Here is a 16,570-nt window from a genome sequence, read left to right as displayed (position 1 = left end):
CAAATAGGAAAAGGTGTACGTCAAGGTTGTATATTGTCACCTTGCTTATTTAACTTACATGCAGAGTACATCATGAGGAACGCTGGGCTGGAAGAAGCACAAGCTGGAATCAAGATTGCTGGGAGAAATATCAATAACCTCAGATATGCAGATGACACTACCCTTATGGCAGAAAGTGAAGAGGAACTCAAAAGTCTCTTGATGAAGGTGAAGGAGGAGAGTGAAAAGGTTGGTTTGAAACTCAACATTCAGAAAACAAAGATCATGGCATCTGGTCCCATCACTTCATGGGAAATAGATGGAAAAACAGTGGAAACAGTGTCAGACTTTGTTTTTTTGGGCTCCAAAATCACTGCAGATGCTGATTGCAGCCATGAAATTAAAAGACGCTTACTCCTTGGAAGGAAAGTTATGACCAACCTTGATAGTATATTAAAAAGCAGAGACATTACTTTGCCAACCAAGGTCCGTCTAGTCAAGGCTATGGTTTTTCCCGTGGTCATGTATGGATGTGAGAGTTGGACTGTGAAGAAGGCTGATCGCCGCAGAATCGATGCTTTTGAACTGTGGTGTTGGAGAAGACTCTTGAGAGTCCTTTATACTGCAAGGAGATCCAACCAGTCCATTGTAAAGGAGATCAATCCTGGATGTTCATTGGAGGGACTGATGCTAAAGCTGAAACTGCAATACTTTGGCCACCTCATGCGACGAGTTGACTCACTGGAAAGACTCTGATGCTGGGAAAGGTTGGGGGCGGGAGGAGAAGGGGACGACTGAGAATGAGATGGCTGGATGGCATCACCGACTCTGTGGACATGAGTTTGAGTGTACTCCGGGAGTTGGTGATGGACAGGGAGGCCTGGCGTGCTGTGATTCATGGGGTCGCGGAGAGTCGGACACGACTGAGCGACTGAACTGAACTGAACTGACTGATATTCTTTTATACATTCTTTTCCATTATGGTTTATCACAAAATATTGAATACAGTTCCCTGTGCTCTACAGTAAGACCATATTGTTTATTCATTCTATATATAATAGTTTGCAAGCAGAATCATTCTTAATTGCAGAATGCAATAACATCATAAAGAATTTCAATTGTATGACACACTGTATGTTATTTCATAATTTTATGACACACTTTTTACAATTAACTCACATGTTTTCTTTGAGGAATATTATAATCAGTGCTCTGTAGACTGCAGGGAAATGACTTTCAAAGAGGGTTACTTTCATTTTTAAAAGCAATTAATTGAGTACCAAATTTCACACATCTTATCTCATTGATCTTCATGCAATCATGAGATAGACACTAGAATCACTTTTAAATGCTTTCTTAGTATGGCTGGATTGCTTCAAATAAATCAGCATTTTCAGATTTGTCATTAAAATTGAAATGCATAGCTATTGACTTTTATTTTGGCCATACCTTAGGCTTGTGGTATCTTAGTTCTCTGACCAGGAATTGAACCCAAGTATTCAGCAGTGAAAATATAGTGTCCTAACCACTGGATTGACAGGCAATTCTCACACTGACTCTTTTTTAAAATTAGTGATTTTCTACTGCATCTTTACGTAGTCAAAGATGCAGAGTTTTTAAGTTATTGGGGGCAGGAGGAGAAGGGGACGACAGAGAATGAGATAGCTGGATGGCATTACCGACTCGATGGACATGGGTTTGGGTGAACTCTGGGAGTTGGTGATGGACAGGGAGGCCTGGCGTGCTGTGATTCATGGAGTCGCAAAGAGTCGAACACGACTGAGCAACTGAACTGAACTGAACATGAAGACTATATTCCAAAGATAAATTGGTGGTGGTGTCTATTCATATCTATACATTCTTTCCAAGTAGTAGAATTTGTGTTATCTACAGGACTGGAAAAGGTCAGTCTTCATTCCAATCCCAAAGAAAGGCAATGCCAAAGAATGCTCAAACTACCACACAATTGCACTCATCTCACACGCTAGTAAAGTCATGCTCAAAATTCTCCAAGCCAGGCTTCAGCAGTATGTAAACCGTGAACTCCCAGATGTTCAAGCAGGTTTTAGAAAAGGCAGAGGCACCAGAGATCAAATTGCCAACATCCGCTGGATCATGGAGAAAGCAAGAGAGTTCCAGGAAAACATCTATTTCTGCTTCATTGACTATGCCAAAGCCTTTGACTGTGTGGATCACAATAAACTGTGGAACATTCTGAAAGAGATGGGAATCCCAGACCACCTGACCTGCCTCTTGAGAAACCTGTATGCAGGTCAGGAAGCAACAGTTAGAACCAGTCATGGAACTACAGACTGGTTCCAAATAGGAAAAGGTGTACGTCAAGGTTGTATATTGTCACCTTGTTTATTTAACTTATATGCAGAGTACATCATGAGGAACGCTGGGCTGGAAGAAGCACAAGCTGGAATCAAGATTGCTGGGAGAAATATCAATAACCTCAGATATGCAGATGACACTACCCTTATGGCAGAAAGTGAAGAGGAACTCAAAAGCCTCTTGATGAAAATGAAAGAGGAGAGTGAAAAGGTTGGCTTGAAGCTCAACATTCAGAAAACAAAGATCATGGCATCTGGTCCCATCACTTCATGGGAAATAGATGGAAAAACAGTGGAAACAGTGTCAGACTTTGTTTTTTTGGGCTCCAAAATCACTGCAGATGCTGATTGCAGCCATGAAATTAAAAGACGCTTGCTCCTTGGAAGGAAAGTTATGACCAACCTTGATAGTATATTAAAAAGCAGAGACATTACTTTGCCAACCAAGGTCCGTCTAGTCAAGGCAATGGTTTTTCCCGTGGTCATGTATGGATGTGAGAGTTGGACTGTGAAGAAAGCTGATCGCCGAAGAATCGATGCTTTTGAACTGTGGTGTTGGAGAAGACTCTTGAGAGTCCCTTATACTGCAAGGAGATCCAACCAGTCCATTCTAAAGGAGATCAATCCTGGATGTTCATTGGAGGGACTGATGCTAAAGCTGAAACTCCAATACTTTGGCCACCTCATGAGACGAGCTGACTCACTGGAAAAGACTCTGATGCTGGGAAAGGTTGGGGGCGGGAGGAGAAGGGGACGACGGAGAATGAGATGGCTGGATGGCATCACCGACTCTGTGGACATGAGTTTGAGTGTACTCCGGGAGTTGGTGATGGACAGGGAGGCCTGGCGTGCTGTGATTCATGGGGTCGCGGAGAGTCGGACACGACTGAGCGACTGAACTGAACTGAACTGAACTGAATGTCTTGATTGGGCTTCCCTGGTGGCTCAGAGGTTAAAGCGTCTGCCTCCAATGCGGGAGACCCGGGTTCGATCCCTGGGTCGGGAAGATCCCCTGGAGAAGGAAATGGTAACCCACTCCAGTATTCTTGCCTGGAGAATCCCATGGACGGAGAAGCCTGGTAGGCTACAGTCCACGGGGTCGCAAAGAGTCGGACACGACTGAGCGACAGAACGGAACGGAATGTCTTGATCATTGATATATTTATGGAATTTTTAGTTTTTATTATAAAGATATTTTTAAGCAAATGGTTTTCTCTTTTGCCTATCATTGTGAATTTTGTAAAATAATTCTATTTTTCCCTCAAGCTTACATATTGCCCATATATCCCTTTCAATCAATCTACTAAACCTGAAGAAAATTTACAGAGCCACTAATTAAGAGTAAAACTTTTGCTATATAATTTTAAATTTCAGATACAGGAAAAAGACAATAGCGTTAGTCCTGTTAAACATCAAGGTTCCACACTATGAAAGCCACACAAGTACTGGCAGTATGGACAAAGATCATTCAAAAAGAGGCAGGACTTTTATTTTTAGGAAATGATTTTTCTTACTTTGGCATGTGCACATTTGAAAATATCAGGCTTATTTGTAACATTTATTCACTTTAGGTCTTCTAATTAGAGAATTTTGACATTTAATTCCTAAGATAAATTTAATCTTATAAGACATCACACATTTCCAAAGAGGTAATTTGGAATGTCAGAGGTCTTTGGGTACAGGTTAGCAAGGGAGCCACAAAACTTCGGGGGGTCAGCTATTATTGTTTTATTCATGTCAGCTTTAAAATGTAAATTTAACATTTTTGAATGAGCAAGTCCAGAGAGAAAAAGCAGGTTAGTGGTTGCCAAGTCCTAGGGAGAGAAGGGGAAATGGTAATTGTGTCATGAGAACAAGGTTTTCTTCTGGAATGTTGAAAATGTTCTGAAACTACATAGTGGTGATTACTGTACAATACTGTGAATGTACTAATTGCCGCTGAATTGTTCACTGTCAAATGTTTAAAAAGTAAAATGTATATGTATTTTTTACAATAAAAATGTAATCTTATTACAAAATAGCAACATTAATTATAGACAATTTATACAAATACAAGAAGAAAAACATCACCATCACTCACTGCTCATATAGAATCAATGTTGCCATTTTGGTGACTATCCTCCCAGTTATATCCCTTTGCATTTAATTACATTTCTGCTTCAGTTAAGATTTTTTGGTTGCAAGTAACAGAAAACATAAAACCTGGTGTCTTCTGGAAACCTTGGACAGAAATGTGACTGGGCCTCTGGGAGCTGAAGGGTCATTAAGAGGTCAGGAAGTACATTGCACCCTTGCCAGGTCTCCCTTCTGTCGACTCTGTCCGTCAGACTTCATCTCTCTTAGATCATCTCTTCACTTCTCCATTTGTTGGCTGACTGCTGCTCCACAGCTCCTTAACATAACTGCTAACATTTTAGCCGAAATTGAACGGTTCTATGAAGACCTACAAGACCTTTTAGAACTAACACCCAAAAAAGCTGTCCTTTTCATTATAGGGGACTGGAATGCAAAAGTAGGAAGTCAAGAAACACCTGGAGTAACAGGCAAATTTGGCCTTGGAGCACGGAATGAAGCAGGGCAAAGTTCTGTCAAGAGAATGCACTGGTCATAGCAAACACCGTCTTCCAACAACACAGGAGAAGACTCTACACGTGGACATCACCAGATGGTCAACACTGAAATCAGATTGATTATATTATTTGCAACAAAAGATGGAGAAGCTCTATTCAGTTAGCAAAAACAAGACCAGGAGCTGACTGTGGCTCAGATCATGAACTCCTTATTGCCAAATTCAGACTGAAATTGAAGAAAGTAGGGAAAACCACTAGACCATTCAGATATGACCTAAATCAAATCCCTTATGATTATACAGTGGAAGTGAGAAATAGATTTTAGGGTCTAGATCTGATAGATAGACTGCCTGATGAACTCTGGACGGAGGTTCGTGACATTGTACAGGAGACAGGGACCAAGACCATCCCCATGGAAAAGAAATGCAAAAAAGCAAAATGGCTGTCTGAGGAGGCCTTACAAATAGCTGTAAAAAGAAGAGAAGCGAAAGCAAAGGAGAAAAGGAAAGATATAAGCATCTGAATGCAGAGTTCCAAAGAATAGCAAGGAGAGATAAGAAAGGCTTCCTCAGTGATCAATGCAAAGAAATAGAGGAAAACAACAGAATAGGAAAAACAAGAGATCTCCTCAAGAAAATTATAGATTCCAAGGTAACATTTCATGCAAAGATGGGCTCGATAAAGGACAGAAATGGTATGGACCTAACAGAAGCAGAAGATATTAAGAAGAGGTGGCAAGAATACACAGAAGAATTGTACAAAAAAGATCTTCACGACCAAGATAGTCATGATAACGTGATCACTGACCTAGAGCCAAACATCTTGGAATGTGAAGTCAAGTGGGCCTTAGAAAGCATCACTATGAACAAAGCTAGTGGAGGTGATAGAATTCCAGTTGAGCTATTTCAAGTCTTGAAAGATGATGCTGTGAAAGTGCTGCACTCAATATGTCAGCAAATTTGGAAAACTCAGCAGTGGCCACAGGACTGGTAGAGGTCAGTCTTCATTCCAATCCCAAAGAAAGGCAATGCCAAAGAATGCTCAAACTACCACACAATTGCACTCATCTCACACGCTAGTAAAGTCATGCTCAAAATTCTCCAAGCCAGGCTTCAGCAGTATGTGAACCGTGAACTCCCAGATGTCCAAGCAGGTTTTAGAAAAGGCAGAGGCACCAGAGATCAAATTGCCAACATCCACTGGATCATGGAGAAAGCAAGAGAGTTCCAGAAAAACATCTATTTCTGCTTCATTGACTATGCCAAAGCCTTTGACTGTGTGGATCACAATAAACTGTGGAACATTCTGAAAGAGATGGGAATACCAGACCACCTGACCTGCCTCTTGAGAAACCTGTATGCAGGTCAGGAAGCAACAGTCAGAACTGGACATGGAACAACAGACTGGTTCCAAATAGGAAAAGGAGTACGTCAAGGCTATATATTGTCACCTTGCTTATTTAACTTATATGCAGAGTACATCATGAGGAACGCTGGGCTGGAAGAAGCACAAGCTGGAATCAAGAATGCCGGGAGAAATATCAATAACCTCAGATATGCAGATGATACTACCCTTATGGCAGAAAGTGAAGAGGAACTCAAAAGCCTCTTGATGAAAGTGAAAGAGGAGAGTGAAAAGGTTGGCTTGAAGCTCAACATTCAGAAAACGAAGATCATGGTATCTGATCCCATCACTTCATGGGAAATAGATGGAAAAACAGTGGAAACAGTGTCAGACTTTATTTTTGGGGGCTCCAAAATCACTGCAGATGCTGATTGCAGCCATGAAATTAAAAGACGCTTACTCCTTGGAAGGAAAGTTATGACCAACCTTGATAGTATATTAAAAAGCAGAGACATTACTTTGCCAACCAAGGTCCGTCTAGTCAAGGCTATGGTTTTTCCCGTGGTCATGTATGGATGTGAGAGTTGGACTGTGAAGAAAGCTGATCGCCAAAGAATTGATGCTTTTGAACTGTGGTGTTGGAGAAGACTCTTGAGAGTCCCTTGGACTGCAAGGAGTTCCAACCAGTCCATTCTAAAGGAGATCAATCCTGGGTGTTTATTGGAAGGACTGATGCTAAAGCTGAAACTGCAATACTTTGGCCACCTCATGAGACGAGTTGACTCACTGGAAAAGACTCTGATGCTGGGAAAGGTTGGGGGCGGGAGGAGAAGGGGACGACCGAGAATGAGATGGCTGGATGGCATCACCGACTCTGTGGAGATGAGTTTGAGTGAACTCCGGGAGTTGGTGATGGACAGAGAGGCCTGGAGTGCTGTGATTCATGGGGTCACGGAGAGTCGGATACGACTGAGCGACTGAACTGAACTGAACTGAACATTCTAGCCACCCACAGACTGGCTGACTCTCTCAGACCCAATTCCAAATCCTGCTCATGGTTCGGGAGAAGGCAATGGCAAGCCACTACAGTACTCTTGCCTAGAAAATCCCATGGATGGAGGAGCCTGGTAAGCTGCAGTCCGTGGGGTCACTAAGGATCGGACACGACTGAGCGACTTCACTTTCACTTTTCACTTTCACACACTGGAGAAGGAAATGGCAACCCACTCCAGTGTTCTTGCCTGGAGAATCCCAGGGACGGGGGAGCCTGGTGGGCTGCCGTCTGTGGGGTCACACAGAGTCGGGCACGACTGAAGTGACTTAGTAGCAGCAGCAGCAGCTCATGGTTCACTCAGTTTTAGCCAGGGGAGTTGGGTCAGGCAATACAGAGAATAACAAATTCACATCACTTGCTTTGAAATATTTTGAGATATCTTCAAAGATAGAATCAGCTTTAATCATTTTCCAAGGGAGGAAAAAAATAATGGTAATAAACAGTTTATTTTATGGGAGATTTAACAGCACATTATACATATACAGTTGAAGATAATTTTCTGTATTGTAGATACTTCACAACAAATTGCAAACATGGGTGTGATTTTATTTAATTACTTATTTAAAAGTTGATGTTTTATTATATTTTCAGGTAAGTCATCAATTTTTCACTTCAAAAGCAATGCTCTGGAATTAATTTTTTCTTAATTTCTTCCCTGATTAAAGGCCAAGTGGTCTTAGGATGCATGTTCATAAGAGAGTTTCATTGATGAAAAGAGGGTTTCATGTAAGTATTCCTTTTAACTGAAAAAGGCAGTTGGGAATTTTGTTTAAAAGCAGTTCTAGTGAAGTATAATTCACCTACCACAGAATTCTCCTATTAAGTGCACAATTTGATTTAATCTTGCAATGTTGTGCATTTATCACTATAATCCAATGTTCAGTTCAGTTCAGTTGCTCAGTAGTGTCCGACTCTCTGCGACTCCATGAATCACAGCACACCAGGCCTCCCTGTCCATCACCAACTCCCGGAGTTCACTCAAACCCATGTCCACAGAGTCAGTGATGCCATCCAGCCATCTCATTCTCGGTCGTCCCCTTCTCCTCCTGGCCCCAACCTTTCCCAGCATCAGAGTCTTTTCCAGTGAGTCAGCTCATCGCATGAGGTGGCCAAAGTATTGCAGTTTCAGCCTTAGCATCAGTCCCTCCAATGAACACCCAGGATTGATCTCCTCTAAGCTTCTCTTTCAGAGAAGGCAATGGCAAGCCACTCCAGTACTCTTGCCTAGAAAATCCCATGGGTGGAGGAGGCTGGTGGGCTGCAGTCCGTGGGGTCGCTAAGGGTCGGACACGACTGAGCGACTTCACTTTCACTTTCACACATTGGAGAAGGAAATGGCAACCCACTCCAGTGTTCTTGCCTGGAGAATCCCAGGGACGGGGGAGCCTGGTGGGCTTCCGTCTATGGGGGTCACACAGAGTCGGACACGACTGAAGTGACTTAGCAGCAGCAGCAGCAGCAAGCTTCTCTTTTAGCCACAGAAGAGCCTTCTGCCCAGCTGTAGTCAATCCTGTTTTCACTTCTAGCCCAAGGAAGGCACTAATCTATTTTCTGCCTCCATAAATTTGTAAAAAGGGCAATTTTATTTTATACAGCAAAATATTTATGGTCTTTATGGAGCTCTCATAATGTCTTCATCTGTAAATAAAGTCTAATTTCAAGTTTGATAAACAATAACTTTTTGTTTGATCTTAAGCAAAATATGTAACTTGTTCACCATGTTTTTTCAACTATACTTGTGAAGTTCTACAAGCAAATAAAGTATATAAGTGTATATTTTTAGATGGGGATCTTAGGTTCTTCTGAGTTTCTCCCATTAGCTGTCCCTCTCTGCCCTTATCAACTCTGTCCTTTGTCCAGCCAGTCACCATTTAGAACTCCTAGACTTCTGTTCTTCTCCACACAAGTCTAGGAAGCCTGAGCCAGTCAGACTTTCCTTTCTACCTTGTTCTTTATTGTTCATTTGACTACAATGCATGCCTCTGAGGATGCACCAGGCTTTTCTGAAAGCTTGAAATTGTTATGCAAGAGAGGAAAAACCCAAAAGTATACACTGAACATCATTTTCCCAAAGTTCTAGGTATGAATACTCAAGAAGTTAAAACCTCCATGAAGATTTTTCATTCCTGCATTAATCTCTTGCCTCCCTGTCATCGAGGCCATGCTTTCCTTGTGCAAGTGCCTCCTTCTAAACCTGTTCATACAGGTGTCCCAATCCCTTGTTACTTTTCAAGAAAATATAGACCCTACACATAAAGATTGGTCTTATTCTGAATCTATGTTTCTCACTTAGCAGCTTAAGCCCTTAGTGAAAATGGAAGTTGCTCGATTGTGTCCATCTCTTTGTGACCCCATGGACTATACAATCCTCCAGGCCAGAATACTGGAGTGGGTAGCCTTTCCCTTCTCCAGGGGATCTTCCCAACCCAGGGATCGAACCCGGTCTCCCACATTACAGACAGATTCTTTACCAGCTGAGCCACCAGGGAAAGCCAAGAATACTGGAGTGGGTAGCCTATCCCTTCTCCAGGGTATCGCTCTGGCCCAGGAATTGATCCAGGGTCTCCTGCATTGCAGGTAGATTCTTTACCAAATGAGCTATTGGGGAAGCCCTTAAGTATGAGTTATTCAAATCTAGACTAGAATAATTACTCCAGGGAAGAGGGCCTGGAGAAGAAGAGTTGGTGGTGACTCTCCAAGTCCCACAGAATAGATGGACATGAAAGTGAGGGCAGACTTTGGTGCTCCAAGTTTCAAGAAGCAGGTTAGGGTAGCTGTGGGTAACTTAAAATCTTGTTCTCTTGATCTCTGTTGAATAAAAGAGTTCAACATATCTTTTATTCTCTGGACTGTCTAGGCTAACTATGGAATAAAACAATATATAGTCATGTTCATCATATCATCTCCCAAGGACAAATTTTAATTCCCAGAAGTAGCACAGTTAACTCATGGAGAGAAAGAGAAGCATTTCCCTGCTTCCTCACAATTTATAAGCCATTTCTTGATAAATGGAATCTGTCCTGTACATTATTTACTGGACATTATAATATAAAATGTACTGGTTCTTTACCTTTATTGCTCCTTCTTTGCTCTCTGCTTTCAAATTATGACCTCTCAGGTCTTCTAGGAAAACAAAGCGATCCTATTTTTAGCCCATAGACTGTACCTTTTACAGGCTGCTCCCTTAGCTATATTAGATCTTGCTGAGGCTGTCAAGTCAGTACTTATATAAGTTCTATTAAATTCTTGCCCAAGGTCATACTCTGTCCAGGGAGGAAGAGTGAAGTCACTCAGTCGTGTCCGATTCTTTGCGACCCCATGGACTGTAGCCCACCAGTCTCCTCTGTCCATGGGATTCTCCAGGCAAGAATCCTGGAGTGGGTTGCCATTTCCTTCTCCAGGGGATCTTCCTGACCCAGGGATTGAACCTAGGTCTCCCGCCTTGCAGGCAGACGCTTTAACCTCTAAGCCACCAGGGAATAGGATACCGTGATTTCATTCTTCTACTTTTAAGTACATAAATTTTAATATGCTCTCAATCTATGTGATTTCCACTTGCCTTACTTACTAACTTATGGATATAGTAGTGTTCTGTCTTCTCTTGTGTTGTTGGAAGAGGGTGTTTGCTATGACCAGTGCGTTCTCTTGACAAAACTCTATTAGCCTTTGCCCTGCTTCATTCCGTGCTCCAAGGCCAAATTTGCCTGTTACTCCAGGTGTTTCTTGACTTCCTACTTTTGCATTCCAGTCCCCTATAATGAAAAGGACATCTTTTTCGGGTGTTAGTTCTAAAAGGTCTGTAGGTCTTCATAGAACCGTTCAACTTCAGCTTCTTCAGCATTACTGGTTGGGGCATAGGCCTGGATTACTGTAATATTGAATGGTTTGCCTTGGAAACGAACCAGAAATCATTCTGTCGTTTTTAAGATTGCATCCAAGTACTGCATTTCAGACTCTTTTGTTGACCATGATGGCTACTCCATTTCTTCTAAGGGATTCCTGCCCACAGTAGTAGATATAATGGTCATCTGAGTTAAATTCACCCATTCCAGTCCATTTTAATTCACTGATTCCTAGAATGTCTATGTTCACTCTTGCCATCTCCTGTTTGACCACTTCCAATTTGCCTTGATTCATGGACCTAACATTCCAGGTTCCTATGCAATATTGCTCTTTACAGCATCGGACCTTGCTTCTATCACCAGTCACATCCACAGCTGGGTTACTGGTTTTGCTTTTGCTCCATCTCTTCATTCCTTCTATAGTTATTTCTCCACTGATCTCCAGTAGCATACTGGGCACCTACCGACCTGGGGAATTCCTCATTCGGTATCCTATCATTTTGCCCTTTGATACTGTTCATGGGGTTCTCAAGGCAAGTATACTGAAGTGGTTTGCCATTCCCTTCTCCAGTGGACCACATTCGGCTGTGGGCCATGTGATCAGATCGACTAGTTTCCTGTGATTATGATTTCAGTGTGTCTGCCCTCTGATGCCCCCTCACAATACCTACCGTCTTATTTGGGTTTCTCTTACCTTGGGCGTGGGATATCTCTTCACAGCTGCTCCAAGAAAGCACAGCCACTGCACCAGATGGTCAACACCGAAATCAGATTGATTATATCCTTTGCAGCCAAAGATGGAGAAGCTGTATACAGTTAGCAAAAGCAAGACCAGGAGCTGACTGTGGCTCAGATCATGAACTCCTTATTGCCAAATTCAGACTGAAATTGAAGAAAGTAGGGAAAACCACTAGACCATTCAGATATGACCTAAATCAAATCTCTTATGATTATACAGTGGAAGTGAGAAATAGATTTAAGGGACTAGATCTGATAGATAGAGTGCCTGATGAACTCTGGACGGAGCTTCGTGACATTCACTGTACAGGAGACAGGGACCAAGACCATCCCCATGGAAAAGAAATGCAAAAAAGCAAAATGGCTGTCTGAGGAGGCCTTACAAATAGCTGTGAAAAGAAGAGAGGCGAAAAGCAAAGGAGAAAAGGAAAGATATAAGCATCTGAATGCAGAGTTCCAAAGAATAGCAAGGAGAGATAAGAAAGCCTTCCTCAGTGATCAATGCAAAGAAATAGAGGAAAACAACAGAATAGGAAAAACAAGAGATCTCCTCAAGAAAATTAGAGATTCCAAGGGAACATTTCATACAAAGATGGGCTCGATAAAGGACAGAAATGGTATGGACCTAACAGAAGCAGAAGATATTAAGAAGAGGTGGCAAGAATACACAGAAGAACTGTACAAAAAAGATCTTCACGACCAAGATAGTCACGATAACGTGATCACTGACCTAGAGCCAAACATCTTGGAATGTGAAGTCAAGTGGGCCTTAGAAAGCATCACTATGAACAAAGCTAGTGGAGATGATGGAATTCCAATTGAGCTGTTTCAAATCTTGAAAGATGATGCTGTGAAAGTGCTGCACTCAATATGTCAGCAAATTTGGAAAACTCAGCAGTGGCCACAGGACTGGTAGAGGTCAGTCTTCATTCCAATCCCAAAGAAAGGCAATGCCAAAGAATGCTCAAACTACCGCACAATTGCACTCATCTCACACGCTAGTAAAGTCATGCTCAAAATTCTCCAAGCCAGGCTTCAGCAATATGTGAACCGTGAACTCCCAGATGTCCAAGCAGGTTTTAGAAAAGGCAGAGGCACCAGAGATCAAATTGCCAACATCTGCTGGATCATGGAGAAAGCAAGAGAGTTCCAGAAAAACATCTATTTCTGCTTCATTGACTATGCCAAAGCCTTTGACTGTGTGGATGACAATAAACTGTGGAACATTCTGAAAGAGATGGGAATCCCAGACCACCTGACCTGCCTCTTGAGAAACCCATATGCAGGTCAGGAAGCAACAGTCAGAACTGGACATGGAACAACAGACTGGTTCCAAATAGGAAAAAGAGTACGTCAAGCCTGTATATTGTCACCTGGCTTATTTAACTTATATGCAGAGTACATCATGAGGAACGCTGGGCTGGAAGAAGCACAAGCTGGAATCAAGAATGCCGGGAGAAATATCAATAACCTCAGATATGCAGATGACACTACCCTTATGGCAGAAAGTGAAGAGGAACTAAAAAACCTCTTGATGGAAAGTGAAAGAGGATAGTAAAAAGGTTGGCTTGAAGCTCAACATTCAGAAAACGAAGATCATGGTATCTGATCCCATCATTTCATGGGAAATAGATGGATAAACAGTGGAAACAGTGTCAGACTTTACTTTTTTGGGCTCCAAAATTACTGCAGATGCTGATTGAAGCCATGAAATTAAAAGACGCTTACTCCTTGGAAGGAAAGTTATGACCAACCTTGATAGTATATTAAAAAGCAGAGACATTACTTTGCCAACAAAGGTCTGTCTAGTCAAGGCTATGGTTTTTCCTGTGGTCATGTATGAATGTGAGAGTTGGACTGTGAAGAAAGCTGATCGCCGAAGAATTGATGCTTTTGAACTGTGGAGCTGGAGAAGACTCTTGAGAATCCCTTGGACTGCAAGGAGATCCAACCAGTCCATTCTCAGGAGATCAATCCTGGGTGTTCATTGGAAGGACTGATGCTAAAGCTGAAACTGCAATACTTTGGCCACCTCATGCGACGAGTTGACTCAATGGAAAAGAGTCTGATGCTGGGAAAGGTTGGGGGCGGGAGGAGAAGGGGACGACGGAGAATGAGATGGCTGGATGGCATCACCGACTCTGTGGACATGAGTTTGAGTGAACTCCGGGAGTTGGTGATGGACAGGGAGGCCTGGTGTGCTGTGATTCATGGGGTCGCGGAGAGTTGGACACGATTGAGCGACTGAACTGAACTGAGTGTTCTGTCAGCCCTGTTTAGTGATAGTGCCCAGTTATCATTAACACAATCTATTGATAAGATAGAGCTGAGTTTACTGCTTATGTTGGTAAGGAAGAACCACATCTTCTCAGAATTTTGGCGGTTTCTCAAAGAAGGGAAGGCCAGGAGAACTCATTGCGAATTTGAATTTCGGCTTAAGAAAGGTCTTTCTGTGAAGGAACTTGATTAGAATTGGGTAAAGATCAGATAAAACTGTTCAGGATTGGTGAAAATAACAAAGAATGGGATTTGAGGCTAGGAATTTAAAAATCTTAGGGCTCAAAAAGCCTGTGGATGTCTTCCTCTGAAGAGTTTCTTTTAGGAATTTTCTGTGATGAACTGCAACATTTGCCTGGGAAAGAAACTCCCAGAAAACTAATGAAGACAGAGGAATAAAAAAGTGTTGTAGATGTCAATGTAGAGGATGAGGTAGGTGGGGAGTGACGTAGTTTCAGTTCTCAGTGTCCAGGGTAAGTCTGGTGTAGATGGTTTTGGTTCTCAGCCCCTTTCCAAACTCAAGTGAATTAAAGTGACTCTAGCTGTTGAAACAGGTACATTCCCAAATGTTTGATGGCCAAACATGAAATAACTTAGTTTTTCCAAAAGAAGTGTTCCTAATTGACGGATGATTTTCCTCCTTGGGGAGAGAAGGACTCAGGTCTCTTAGAGGCTGAGCTCTACTATCAGTGGTGCTAAAATTTGAGCATCATCAGAATCACTTGGAGGGCCTGCTAAATTGTATGTTGCTGGGTCTCATCCTGATTCTGTAGGTTGGGGCAGGGGTTGGTGGTAATTTGGGGGGATGGAATCCAATCACTTGCATTTCTATCAAGTTCCCAGGTGATGCTGATGTTGTTGGTCCCTGAGGCTTAGGCTTCATCTGCTGTATCCTCAGCATCACAATGGGAGATTGTGAAAGAGAAGCACATCACTTCTGATCACATTAATTCATGTTAGCTTGTCACACAATTCTCACCTAGATAACAGGGGTCTAGGAAATGTATTCCTTGGACTAAAAAAGAATCTTTGTAGAAAATGAACCTTTAGTGGTGTTAAGTAACAAAAATTCAACCAAATAAATTTTAAAGATCTATTTGGTTTTATTGGATAATTCACAAATCAGGAAGCATTCCATCTAGCAAGTAGTGAGGAGCTCCAAAGCACGACAGAAAGGGAAAGTTTTTAAAAGGCAACACAAGAAAGTCATAGCAGAAAGATTATTTCAGGCTTAGGTGATCTCCCTATGGGGGATAGGAGGGGTCTGGGAGGTGGATACCTCATCTTCCGTTGGAGGATGGTGAGGGCCCATGTGACAGATCACCTTGTAGGTACTGAGCAGAAAATTCCTGGCAGACCTGTTGAGATTAAATTTCTGGGGAATGTTGAAACTCCAGTTAAGTTAGGTACTAAGCCCTGGTTTGATGGCAGGGCTTAGTATAAGTGGCTCCATTTTGGGCCCATGATTTTCTTTTTAATAGTAGATAGCTATCCATCTCACCCAAGCCTCTAACCACCAAATCTCCAAGAACACTCTTCTCATTCATAGAACACACTCATTTCCTCCAAAGATCCATCCAATTTACTACAACCCGGTGGTTCACAGTCCTCTTTGCAAAGCCCAAAGTGACTCCTCATGGTTTATTGCCTATAGACCACAAAAGTTGTCTGCTCTACAATATAATGGTGGATCAGGGACAGGATAAAAGATCCAATCAAACAAGCAAACCTGGAGACACATAGCAGTCCTTAGTCCACAGAAATGACAAAATCCTTCAGGGCTGGCATTGAAATGGGGAGAGCATGAGTTCTCATGGAGTAGATTCTGGCTATGCCTTCTGGTTTCCTGTCCTGTGACCTCTTATGGTCAGGAAGTCTTTGTGGCACTTAGTAGCCTTCTAATCTATTTACGCTCAGGCATTTCAGTGTGACTATAACTGTACCCTAGGCAGAATTCTGAGGCCTAATCTGTTTCTCTGTTTCTTTGCCCCCTATTGCTCTCTTTACTAAATGAAGCCCTATTAAACAGCAGGTGAGAACCCTGCACTCTTGATCTGATTGTTGCCTTAGCTATAAGTTTAGGTACATAAATCTCTTTTGGTCTTCTCTCTTACTGTTTGGAACCTGCAAAAGTCAGTTTTTGCAACACCTAGAGCCTAGAGGCCCCAGTGTTTGGTTTTTCTCTATTATATTTCATTTCTGCTCTCAAACTGACCAGTCTTTCCCTGAATTCCATCTTTTGCTTGTAGGAAATTGCTAAAAGCTGAAAATGAATGTCAGTATATGCTATCACATCAGCTCCTACCAACTGCTTCCTCTAAAGCTTCTCAACAGACCAACAGTCTTCCTTCCAACTTACCAGTTAGACAGTTTTGCCAAATGTCTTGTGATATGGATCTCTCTCTTCAGCTTTAGATACCAATTTCTTTG

This window comes from Moschus berezovskii, chromosome 7 (assembly GCF_049115385.1).
Source record: "Moschus berezovskii isolate FMDL1 chromosome 7, NW_MosBer_1.0, whole genome shotgun sequence".
Lineage (NCBI taxonomy): Eukaryota > Metazoa > Chordata > Mammalia > Artiodactyla > Moschidae > Moschus > Moschus berezovskii.
Note: the sequence above shows the minus strand (reverse complement) of the source record.